The sequence below is a fragment of the Oryzias latipes genome, chromosome 20 (assembly GCF_053564925.1).
Source record: "Oryzias latipes strain Hd-rR chromosome 20, Olatipes_Hd-rR_3.1".
NCBI classification, from domain to species: Eukaryota; Metazoa; Chordata; class Actinopteri; order Beloniformes; family Adrianichthyidae; genus Oryzias; species Oryzias latipes.
The window spans coordinates 8,556,185-8,568,335 of NC_136256.1; the positions used below are offsets into that span (position 1 = coordinate 8,556,185).

The window sequence follows — 12,151 nt, forward strand, 5'->3', positions numbered from 1 at the left end:
GACACAAAAAAAAGAAAAAGTAACTTCTCCAGTACCGATAGCAGAACCGTTCAGGTCGGATATTAACGATACTGTGGTCTTGAAGAATGTGGCCCCGGGGCTGGTTCAATACCGGGGCACGGTACCCATCCCTATGTAACTACATTCCTAACTACGGACAGGGCAGAGTTGGGAAGGGGAGATTACCTCCCCAAACCCTTTAGATTGGGTCGTTGAATGTGCGGGGGTGTAGTACGGACGGAAGCAAAAGAGATCTGATTGGAAGGATGTTTGAAAGGAGGGGAATGAGCGTTTTAGCACTGAGTGAGACAAAGATGAAAGGGAAGGGTGAGTGTGTGTTTAGAAGTGTGAGTGGGAGAATGTCTGGTGTAGAGAGCGGGAGAGCAAGAGAAGGTGTGGCTTTGCTGGTGAGCTGTGAGGTGAGACGATGTGTGGTTGAATGGAAGGAGGTATCACCAAGACTGATATGGGTGAAAGTGAAATTTCGTAAGAAGCTGTGGGTGTTCGTGAGTGCATATGGTCGTGGCAGTGAGAGGAATGAAGAGGAGAGAGTGACCTTCTGGAACGACTTGGATGAGTGCTTGCAAGGATTTGGAGCAATTGTGAATGTAGTGCTGATGGGAGATCTGAATGCTAGAGTGGGTGATGAGAAAATTGAGGGTGTTGTTGGCATGCATGGTGTTCCTGGAAAGAATGATAATGGTGAGAGACTGATAGGAATGTGCACTGAAAGAGAGATGGTGATTGGGAATACATGGTTCAGAAAGAAAGAGATCCATAAGTATACGTGGGTGAGGCAGAGTGATGGAAGAGTGATTGACAAAGCACTGATGGATTATGTGGTGGTTTCAAAGGTTGCATGTAGTAGATTGCTGGATGTAAGTGTGAGGAGGGGAGAGTGTGGAGGTATGTCTGATCACTATTTGGTGGAAGGAAGGTTGCGTGTGGGTATGCCATGGGTGAGATCGAGAAAGAGTGGGGAGGCAAGAAAATTTCTGAGAGTGAGTGTTTTGAAGAACAGAGAGAAAATGTGTGAGTATCAGAGGGAATTAGGTGGCAAGTGGAATATGGTGAAGGAGCAAATGGTTGTTGGAGTGGAGGAAGAATGGCAACAGTTCAAGAGTGCAGTGGTTGGAAGTGCAGAGGAAGTGTGTGGTGTGAGACGTGTTGGGGGTGGTCTAAGAAAGGGAAGTGAATGGTGGTGCGAGGATGTAAGGTTGGCTGTAGCTGAGAAGAGATGTGCGTACGAAGTATGGCTGCAGAGAAAGGACAGGGAGTCATATGAGTGTTATAAGGAGAAGAAAAGGGATGCTGAGAGAGCTGTGCGTGAGGCAAGAGCGGCTGCGGACGAAAGGTGGGGCAGACAGTTGACTAATAATTTTCAAGAGAACAAGAAAATGTTTTGGAAGGAGGTGAAGAGGAAAGGGAGTGTCGGGGAGGGAGGAGAAAGTAAAAACAGTGGATGGAAGGATGTTGAATGAGGGGAATGCAGTAAGAAAAAGATGGGCAGAGTATTTCGAGAGGCTGCTGAATGTGGAGGAAGATCGGGATGCTGTGATTGGGATGGATGGAAGGGAAAGTAGACTGAATGTATTAGAAGAGTTAAATGAAGCGTTGATTACAGGAGAGGAAGTTGAGCAAGCTGTGGGAAAGTTGAAAGTAGGAAAGGCTGCAGGTGTGGATGGGTGTGCTGTGGAATGCCTGAAGTGTGGTGGAGCGATCGTGATTGAGTGGTTAGTGAGATTGTTGAATGTGTGTTTTGCATATGGGCAGGTGCCGCTTGATTGGATGAGTGTGTGTGTGGTTCCCCTGTACAAGGGTTAGGGTGATAAGTATGAATGTGGTAGTTTTAGGGGTATTAGTCTGTTGAGTGTTGTAGGCAAAGTGTATGGAAGAGTGCTGATTAATAGGGTAGTGGAGGGAACTGAGTGTATGATTGGTGAAGAGCAGTGTGGTTTCAGGAGAGGTAGAGGGTGTGTGGATCAGGTGTTTGTTGTGAGACAGGCGTGTGAAAAGCTTTTGGCTAAGGGGAGGGAGGTGTTTTGGGCATTCATGGATTTAGAGAAGGCATATGATAGGATTGATAGAAAGGCGTTGTGGGTTGTGTTGAGTATGTATGGTATTGATGGTAGATTGTTGGAAGGTGTGAAGAGTTTTTATAGAAACAATAGAGCATGTGTGAGAGTGGGAAATAGCATGAGTGAGTGGTTTCCTGTGAGGGTTGGTCTGCGTCAGGGATGCGTGATGTCTCCGTGGTTGTTTAACGTGTATATGGATGTTGTGGTAAAAGAGGTGAATGAAAGGGTGTCGGGTACGGGTGTGAGCATGATAAATACTGACGGCAGCGAATGGAGTGTAAATCAGTTGCTGTTTGCAGATGATACTGCACTAGTGGCTGACTCAGAAGAGAACTTGGCACGTCTGGTTGAGGAGTTTGGAAGGGTGTGCGACAGAAGGAATTTGAGAGTGAATGTGGAACAGAGTAAGGTGATGAGGTGTACGAGGTTATAGGGTAAACGTAGATTGAATGTGGCATTAAATGGGGAGTTGTTGGAAGAAGTAGAGTGTTTTCAGTATTTGGGGTCGTGTGTCTGTGTGGATGGTGGAATGGGGCGAGAGGTAGAGTTCAGAATGAATGAAGTACGAAAGATATGGGGGGGGAATGAAGAGAGTGTTTGAATGTAGGTCACTGGGAAAGGATGCAAAAAGGAGATTGTATGAGGGTGTGGTGGTGCCTGCATGCTGCAGGCATGGAGCTGAAATGTGGAGTCTGAAAGTGGCGGAAAAGAGGAAGCTGAATGTAGTTGAGATGAGATGTTTGAGGAGTATGTGTGGTGTGACGCGTTTGGATCGTGTGAGAAATGAAGTTATCCGAGAGAGAACTGGTGTGACGCGAGAGTTGGCTGATAGAGCAAAGCAAAAGGCACTGGGATGGTTTGGACATGTTGAAAGAATGAGAAGGGAGCGATTGGTGAAAATGGTATACAAATCTGATGTGAGTGGAGTGAGAATGAGAGGAAGACCGCGAATGGGATGGACAGAGGGTGTGAGAAGAGCATTGAATGCAAGAGGGATGACTATGGTGCAGGGGAGAGAGGCTGCTCAGGACAGGGATGGGTGGAGAGAGCTTGTGTATCGATGAATGGATGGGTGTGGTAGAGGTCTGGTCTTGGGATGAAGCGGCAAGGGGAAACCAGCCTTGGCTGAGGCCCTGCTGTGGAGACCAGTCACACGCACATACACACACACGCACTCACACACTGAAGGAGGAGGGTTTGGGGAAGAGACAGAGGGAGCTAAAGTTGTGTGCCTTGTCTAGGCTACCCCACCTTGGTGGGACACAGCCTTGGTAAATAAAAAAATAAATAAAAAACTGGCAACATGATCAAGACGTGACGTTTTATTCCACCCTTCTGCAGTCTGTGTCCCGATCTGAAACCCTCTAAAAATCCCTGTCAAATAGAACAGAAGACAGTCTTCCCTTTCTATGTCCCGGTTGAGCTCATTCTATAGCGATTATGCTGCTTTTTTTTTAAACAGCGCACCCCGTTCTGTGTCCTGATTGGCTGGAGACCTTATCAATCAATCTTCTCCGTGCCGTGTCTCCTGTACAGAAACGCGGAGCTCTTCAAAACTAAAGAAATCTTTGATCGCGATCAGATCTTTGTTTTCATTCTAAGATCCTGGACCTAATTTCTATGAAGGTTTGAGATTTCAAACAATAGAAAAGGGTGAAAATGTTCATGTCTGTCTGAGAAAAGTGTATTTAGGCAGTGAGGAGTTTTTGTGCCATAAACGTCTGTAATCAGACTCCGTGGATTTCACGGTTATTTTTAGAACGTAACTCCTGCAATAAACGAGAGAACACTGTACTGTTGAAAAGGTAACGCAGATATATGCGTAGCTGCAGCAGGAGACATACAGTAGAAATGAACTTTTTCATAATTACTGGATGAGAAACAGACGCGCAGGACACAGCGCAGCTGCGCAAACTGTGAGACGTGTGATAAGCTGGAGCCCTCAAAGTCTCAGTGGAATTTATGACGGCAGAGGATCCACTAGTTATTGTTTTTTTTAATGTATCAGTATATTTTTCCTGAATTTTTGTCTTTGAAAATCATAGAATGTTATATGGTCATTGTTTTATTTCATAAATAATGTTGTTTATTTTATTAATTACTATTCCGGTTCCGGGTTATACAGCAGGACGCGTGGCGTGCATCTCTGCGAATACAACTATCTTCAAATTACTTAAAAAGTTGATTTTTCTCCAAAAAAGAGAGCTGACCATGCCCCCGAAGAAACCCCAGGAATATGAAGAGCTCAAAAAGTCTCTTGACATTATTCAAGAAACGCTGAAAAGTTTTATGGATCAAGTGTCGGCTAAGCTAACACCGCTCTGGGAGATGATGGAAGAGTTCCGAAGATTTCGGGCTCAAAACGAGCAGCGAGAAAACCGGGTCGAGATTCTGGAGAAAAGACTGGACGATGTGGAACAGCAAGTAAGGATGAATAATGTCATTCTCACTGGAGTACCAATCAAGCCTCGAGCGAAACTGAATGCAGCAGGAGCTAGCTCTGCTAATGCTAGCGCTAGCGTAGCTAGCAGTTCTAATACGGAGTTCGGTGCAGCGTCGCTGGAACAGCAAATACTTTCATTTCTCACAGCTAAAGGGATTTCCCTGGATCTCAATACCATCGAGACCTGCCACCTGCTCCCCAGGAGAAAGGAGACGGATAAACCAGCGATCCTCATCAGGTTTGTGAATCACAAACACAAGCTAGCTTTGATGAACCAAAGGAAACAACTGAAAGGTTCGGCTGTTTATCTGAACGACCATCTGACCAGAAGGAATGCTGAAATCTCAAAACATGCACGGCTTCTCAGGAAGCGTAAGCAGATTGAGAACACTTGGGTTAAAGGCTGCAGGATTTACGTCAAACCGCTCGGTCCAGAGGACCGGTCCAAGGTTCTGGTCGTGAACACCATGAAGGACTTTGAGAAGTGCTTGATTACGGTTGTCTGAAACAACGTGGAGTAATAAATCAAAGAGCCAAATAATTTCAAGAAATATGACACCTGGAATCATCACTTTCTCTGTATGTCTGACGTAACCTGAATAACAGCAGAGTTTTGACCTGCAGACAACTTGACCTCAACTTTCACCGCAGCTGATATCAGCTGAAGAAGGATATGGACCTGAATCTAATGTCTGCAGACATAACATGGAAGAAAACTATTAACTGTTTAAACCAAGAGAATCGGCTGTTATCAGTAAAAGAAGAAATGCCAACCTTGGACAATTCGACAGTTTATGGACCCTTTTTATTTTTCCCCCACAGCATTACTTTATTATATAAAAAAGGAAAAAAGAAAAAAAGAAAAATACAAAAAAAAAATACAAAAAGAGTAAAACAAATGATTAATCACCTTTGAAAATTGTTAAATTGATTGACTTTTGATGATAGTACTTCACTAGCTCCTAAAATTGATAAATTGATTCAAAAATCTTTCCTAATGTAGCATAACTTTGCACATGTTTTTAACTTTTGATACTTGATGAAATTTTTGCTATGAAAATTCCTGAAACAGTGTTGTGTCTATTTTACTGATATAGTATTATGTTTTAAAGCATGACTTTTAAAAGTAACATAATTTGCATATATTTCAGATGCTGCATTTGCCATGTTGATTTCTAAAATAGTTATTTTTGACGTAGTACTTAAGTAATTCATCTTTGGCATGTGCTTTATTGATACCTTATGATTATTAATTCTGTCTGATAAAACCTAGGAACCGGATATTGATAAATCATGTAATAAAATGGTTATAGTATAACGGGATTATATAAGTTCGCTTCCTTCCACTCCCTTTCAAGCAATATTTATTAATTATGTCTAATTATCCTAAGTTTGATTAGTTACTGTATGAATGTATAACTGATGATTATATTGTTTTTGTGTATTATTTCTATTTGATTGCTTGAAATAAACCATTTCAAATAAAAAAAAAATAAAAAAATTAAAAGGATCATGAATGAATGAAACTTGATTCATTTAGAACTATACAATTCCTTGAAGGTACCAAAAGGCTTCACAATAATAAAGAGATCTAAAATGGGAAGAAAAGTTTTAAACTAAAAACTCTAGAATATTCTGTTTTAGAACATAATTTTCAATTCAAATGTTTTCATCTACATTCCATATTATATCATTCTCACTCCACGCATCTGCTTCTGGTCGGGCCCTTCTATCGAATTTTAGAACCCAATGTGGCCCGCGGGTTAAAATAATTACCCACCCCTGCTCTTCCTGGACCCTGTGATAGGTGGGATAGGCTTGAAGGACCTTCATGACATGACATTTATACGGTGGCCCTGAAGTGCAAAGCATTCAACAAATCACTCGATACAAAAACATTTTTAAGATCACAACAACAATTAAAAAAAAATAAAAGATTTAAAAAGCAGCATTACATTTTAGAAAACAAAACAAAATTTCAGAAACCAAAACTTGAAAAACAAAAATGACAAAAAAAAAAATTTCAGAAAACAAAATTAATTTCCAGAAAAAAAAAGAAATATTAAAAAATGAAAACATTTCAGAAAAAAAAATGAAATATTAAAAAATGAAAAACATTTCAGAACACAGAATTAATTTCCAGAAAACAAAACGAAATCTTCAAAAATTAAAAACATTTCCAAACCGGAAGAGGCAGGTACTATGGGACAACGCTGATTAGATGATGATTTTTGTCAATCATTTGAACTGAAAAGTATTTTAAATGAAGCGATGCCGGATTTTATCGTCCAAACAACAATGTACTATAATAATCCACGTATTTCCCATTTATATATCAAATAAAAAATGCAGCAAACTGTTAATGAACTTTAAAATTATTTTTTTTAACATTTCGCCTGACACACGGTCACCCGGAAGTAGTCTGTGAGCACTTTTACTTTGAACGCTGTGCGCTAATGTCTACGGCTGCGAGTTTCACGCTGTCAATCATCTTTAGGTAAGAATCAATTCTGTGATCTTTTCTTTTGTCAGTCACATGTCTCTAAGGATGTTAATTTTAGGATGATAAAGTGCTGCTTTGAAAAGATAATTTCTTTTTATCTTGCGCATGCGCAAAAGGAACCCGATGGAGACGAACCGTCTTCACATGATAGCCGTTCCCGTTTTCGGTGACAACATGAGAGAAAAAGCTCCGAGCCAGCCTGATTCTGTGATTTATACAGTAATTACAGTAATTATATGGCATCAGTGTTGCTAAAAATCGACTTTAAGACTGAAATCAGTAAACAAGTTCTTATGGGAAATAATATTTAAGTGCATTGTATATTTTTGAACCATGCATATACACATATACTGAAATTTAAAAATGAACTTTAAAAGTTTATAAAATACTTAATTGAATTAACATGTGATATTCCTGCAGGTGAAGTTTCTCAATGCGAAGTTCCAGAAAGGCTTGTGCTGCAGAAGAACAGATGGCAGCTCTACATGGGAATACAAGAAGACTAAAGTCATTCATATCATTGTGCAATGTAAAGGCAAGTCACCATGATTTATGTGCAATGTAATCAATAAATATTATTTAACCTTAATATCTAATTTATTTTTTTTAAGTTGCAGGTCCTTTGAAAAAAAGTCTTTAACCTGCTGCATAAGCCTGATTAGTTGTAAATGATGCAGTGGGGAGTGAAAAACGAAGCACAATTCCTGGCTTTACGTTGGGCTGATGATCTGGAAATCACATCTGAGGAATCGCATCAAACACTTGTACAACTCCAAACAACTTAATGTTCCTTTAAGCAAAACTCCAGTTTAAAATGTTCATATTAGGCTTGCTTCATTTAGGAGTTTTTCCATGTTTACCATTTAAGTTTTAAAGCTTTATTAACAAAGATGATGTTTGATTTAGAAAGCTGTTGTTTAGAAATGTTTCTTTGTCAATGAAAAAACTGAATGCTGACGTGAGGATTGTAATAATGGATATGAAAATAAACAAATTTGTTTCGTAGCAATGCAGTATATTTATTGAAAACTTAACATGAATACGTTATTCAGTAACAGAAACAAAGAAACAGTTGTGGATTTTCCTTTATGGGCTTCTTCATGCAGTCAATCAAGTGTTGCGCTTACAATCAGCATTTACTCAGCGTACCTGTCAGTCACATTTATTGGAGGAAAAAATGCATCTGGGAAAGTCTGTTTGTGCTTATCAACTATATCAAAAAGAGTCATGTCAGGAAAGGTTTGTCCACATTGCTGCTCAGCATCACATCCAGAGGAAGATGCACAGGTAAGGGACCCCAGTTCCTGCTCGTACATGCTTGCAGCTTCCTCTGCACTGGACTCCAGCTCCATTGAAATCCCTGACAGAGATAAATTAATAAATTAAAAATCCCTGACAGAAAAACATCGGCTGCCGTTCATCTTTCATTCAGGAAAAAGTTTAGTTCATCAAAATGAGGAGAAAATGGGTTAAACCAGAAATTCATTAGGGAGGGGTCAAAACACCAAACCCAGCATAAAATACATTATTTCAGTCTTATAAAAAATACATTCTAAAACAATTTGGTATTCCTCCTCTGCCTGAAAGACTAAAACGTTTTTTTTTAAAGATTTCTTTTACACTACAGACTTTGCCACCTTTAGTTACACATCTGGACGTGTCTGATGATGTGCACATCCAGTCATTTACTGTCATGTTTCTGTGCACTGACACACTCTAAAGTCACAGATCTTAATAGTGGGAATAAGAAGCATTCATAAATGTTATTCTGAGACACAAACTGCTGCAGTTTACCTGACAGCTTTGCTGATTTATGCGGCTGGTACACCTGTCTGAGAATCCTGCCCACGTGACCCCCCTCTCCAGCTGATGAGGTAACCTGTCATTAACGTATGACTGAAGGATCTTGGAAGAGTATGCCATTGTTTTTGATGCTGTCACTAATGAAATCTGTGAACTCTTTAAAAATACTGTACTTGATGCAAATATTCCCTTCATGTCTCTAAGTGACACCACTATTGGAAAATCTTGTTTCAACTGTGCCCGAAAAAATAACAAGATCATACGTGCCCTGTTTCAGCAAAATGTCATTTCGGTTCCCTCTGCTGTTTTTTATTGGAGAAAATTTATTCCTGACTTGCCTTGGAAAAATGTTTGGACCCTGCATCAGAAATTATTAATTAATAACAAGATGAGAGACGTCTCCTACAAACTCCTACATAGAATCTATCCCACTAATCAGTACATGATCAGATATAAGAAGACTATTGACCCCAACTGTGCCTTTTGTAAAGAACACCCAGAAACAATCAGTCACCTATTTTGGAATTGTAATACTACTAAAAAACTTTGGAAAGATTGTGCACGTTTTATAAATTATAAATTAGATTCACAATATCAGATGAAATTTGAACATATCATATTTGGCCTACACGAAAAAAATATAAGATCAGATGTAAAATTGGCAATTAATCTAATTATAATATTTGGTAAATTTCATATTCATAAATAAAAGTTTTCTTCATCACAACTTTTTTCCCCTTTAATAATTAAAGAATTAGAATCTTATTTACATACTATTTCTAATAGTTTAAACAAAAAGGCCATACATATTTATGAAAACTGTCTGTCTCTGAATATTTTCAATGCATAGCATCTGTAATCTTTTTGTAATCCATGTACCATCCCCTGACATTGTTGTTGTTATGACTATTGTTCCTGTCATACTTATTGTTCTAATTGTGTTGAATAATAAAGTTTATTGAAAAAGAAAAAAGAAAAAAAAAGGATCTTGGATCTGTCTGTAAACACCCACCTAGAAATCACGTTTAACGCTACATTTATTAGATCAAACAAATGTGCCTCCATACCTTATCTGTGGATGGCGGGACTGCATTCCTGATGTGCGCCGTCTTTAAAACCCGTTTCTTTCTAGACAGAATCCTCTCACGACATTTTGAAACATTTGTAAACCTGGTTGGTGTTGATATTTCTGCGTGCGTTCTGTCATCACATCCGCTAAATATTCAAAGATTAACGTTTATGTTAACGTTTTACCCTCCCGTTCTTTGTTTACCTGCAGAACGGACGTCATCCACACAAACTACTTCCGGGTGACCGTTTTGCTTCAGACGAAATATTCAAAAAATAATTTAAACTTTCATCATCTGTTTGCTGCATTTTTGATTTAATATGTAAATGGGAAATACGTGGATTATTATAGTACATTGTTGTTTGGACGATAAAATCCGTCATCGCTTCATTTAAAATACTTTTCAGTTCAAATGATTGACAAACATCATCATCCAATCAGCGTTGTCCCATAGTACCTGCTTCTTCCGGTTTGGAAATGTTTTTCATTTTTGAAGATTTCGTTTTGTTTTCTGGAAATTCATTCTGTGTTCTGAAATGTTTTTCATTTTTTAATATTTCATATTTTTTCTGAAATGTTTTTCATTTTTTAATATTTCATTTTGTTTTTCTGAAATGTTTTCATTTTTTTGTATTTCATTTTGTTTTCTGGAAATTAATTTTTTTTCTGAAATGTTTTCATTTTGTAATATTTCTTTTTTTTTCTGGAAATTAATTTTGTTTTCTGAAATCTTTTTTTCTTTTTTTTCTTTTTTCTTTTTTATGTTTTGGTTTCTGAAATTTTGTTTTGTTTTTTAAAATGTAATACTGCTTCTTAAATTGTTGCTGTGATCTTAAAAATGTTTTTGTATCGAGTGATTTGTTGAATGGTTTGCACTTCAGGGCCACCGTACATTTAGGATTTAAAAAACACATTAAGTGCAGGGATGGCACATGGAAATCAGGGTTCGATTCCCAGGGTGCATAATGGGATGTATTCAGTGTGGGTCCTTGGACAAACCCTTCACGCTACTGCCTAACAATGTGGCAATAAGGTGGCCTAAGTTTGGGTCTCCCTGTGCAGGTCCCCAGCCCAGATAGAATAGAGGTTTGTGTCAGGAAAGGGGGTCCGGCCTAAAAATCTATGCCAAACCACCTGAATCAGTGAGCTGATTCACTGTGGTGACGCCTTTAGGAATATGCTGAAAGGGCCTCTTTCAGAGCTCTTCAGAGCTCTTCTAGGGCCGGCGTTTGGGGGTGGGGGCCTGGGCTTGCTCCGGGGGGGGGGCGACGCTTTCTGGCTCCTCTCTCTCATGGTGGGGTGGGTGTTGCCGGGCCTGGGGTGTCGGCGCCTCCGGGGGTGGGGCCCCTGGGCTGGGTGGCCCTGGCCCCTTTGCTGGGGGGGGGGCTGGGGGACAGCTGTTTGACCACCGGGGGACAGTCTACCAGCTGTCCCCAACTTACCCTTAACCTCATATTAGGGTGAGGGGGTGGGGGGTCAAGCCTGCGATGCGCCTCGGGGGGGAGCTTGGCAGTGGCCCCCCTCCTATGGTTGCCGTATGGAGTGGGCCCCCCCTCTTTCGGTTTTATTTGCACCTTAGACATGTAGGGTCCTTGGTAGAGGGGGTGCTTGGACATCACTGCCAGCAAGCAGCAGATGTCCTCCTAGCACCCTACCCGCCAATTTTAACCGCACCTTAGACATTTAGGGCCCCTTGGTGGGGAGGGTGAGGGGACATCACTGTGAGTAATCAGGAGATGTCCCTTTAGTGCCCTACTCGCCAATTTTAACTGCACCCCCCTTAGTACACACACCCCTCCCCCTTCAATATATACATTCCAACATAAACACACACACATGCACACACACACCCTGTCAAACACACATACACGTACACACATTTTGCAAGGAAGGTGGGACCTGGGTCCATCTGTCCCCTACCCCTTCCCTGGTGGGGGGTGCGGGCCCCTTGGCGACGGCGGCCGTGTCCCCTGGGTGCCGACTTCCTGGGCCCGGCGATGCTCTCTCCGCACGGTGGGGGGGGTTCACATTACACCTGAGCCGGGGGTGTTCGTGTCCCTGTGGGGTGGGTCCTGGTCCTTGCCCCTGAGCGCTGGGCCCCGCCAAACTTCCAACAGTGGCCGAGCCTGGTCGGGCCATATTTACAACACCCCTTGTGGGCCCCCTTTTTTCCCCGGGGTTCACAGCTTATTATAGTTTTTTTTGCCCAACAAGATTTTGGCTAAATGCACCTTTAAGAAAAATAAAGTTGTAAT

At 40.8% G+C, this 12,151-nt stretch overlaps 1 long non-coding RNA gene across 1 annotated transcript; it reads right to left on the reverse strand.

Annotated features, from left to right (window-relative positions):
• Positions 1–8,018: 8,018 nt before the first annotated feature.
• On the reverse strand, positions 8,019–9,886 carry LOC144988279 (uncharacterized). The gene is made up of 2 exons (XR_013652139.1): positions 8,819–9,886; positions 8,019–8,384 (listed from the first exon to the last, which is right to left on the reverse strand). It is a non-coding gene; the product is annotated as an uncharacterized LOC144988279 (long non-coding RNA).
• Positions 9,887–12,151: the final 2,265 nt, after the last annotated feature.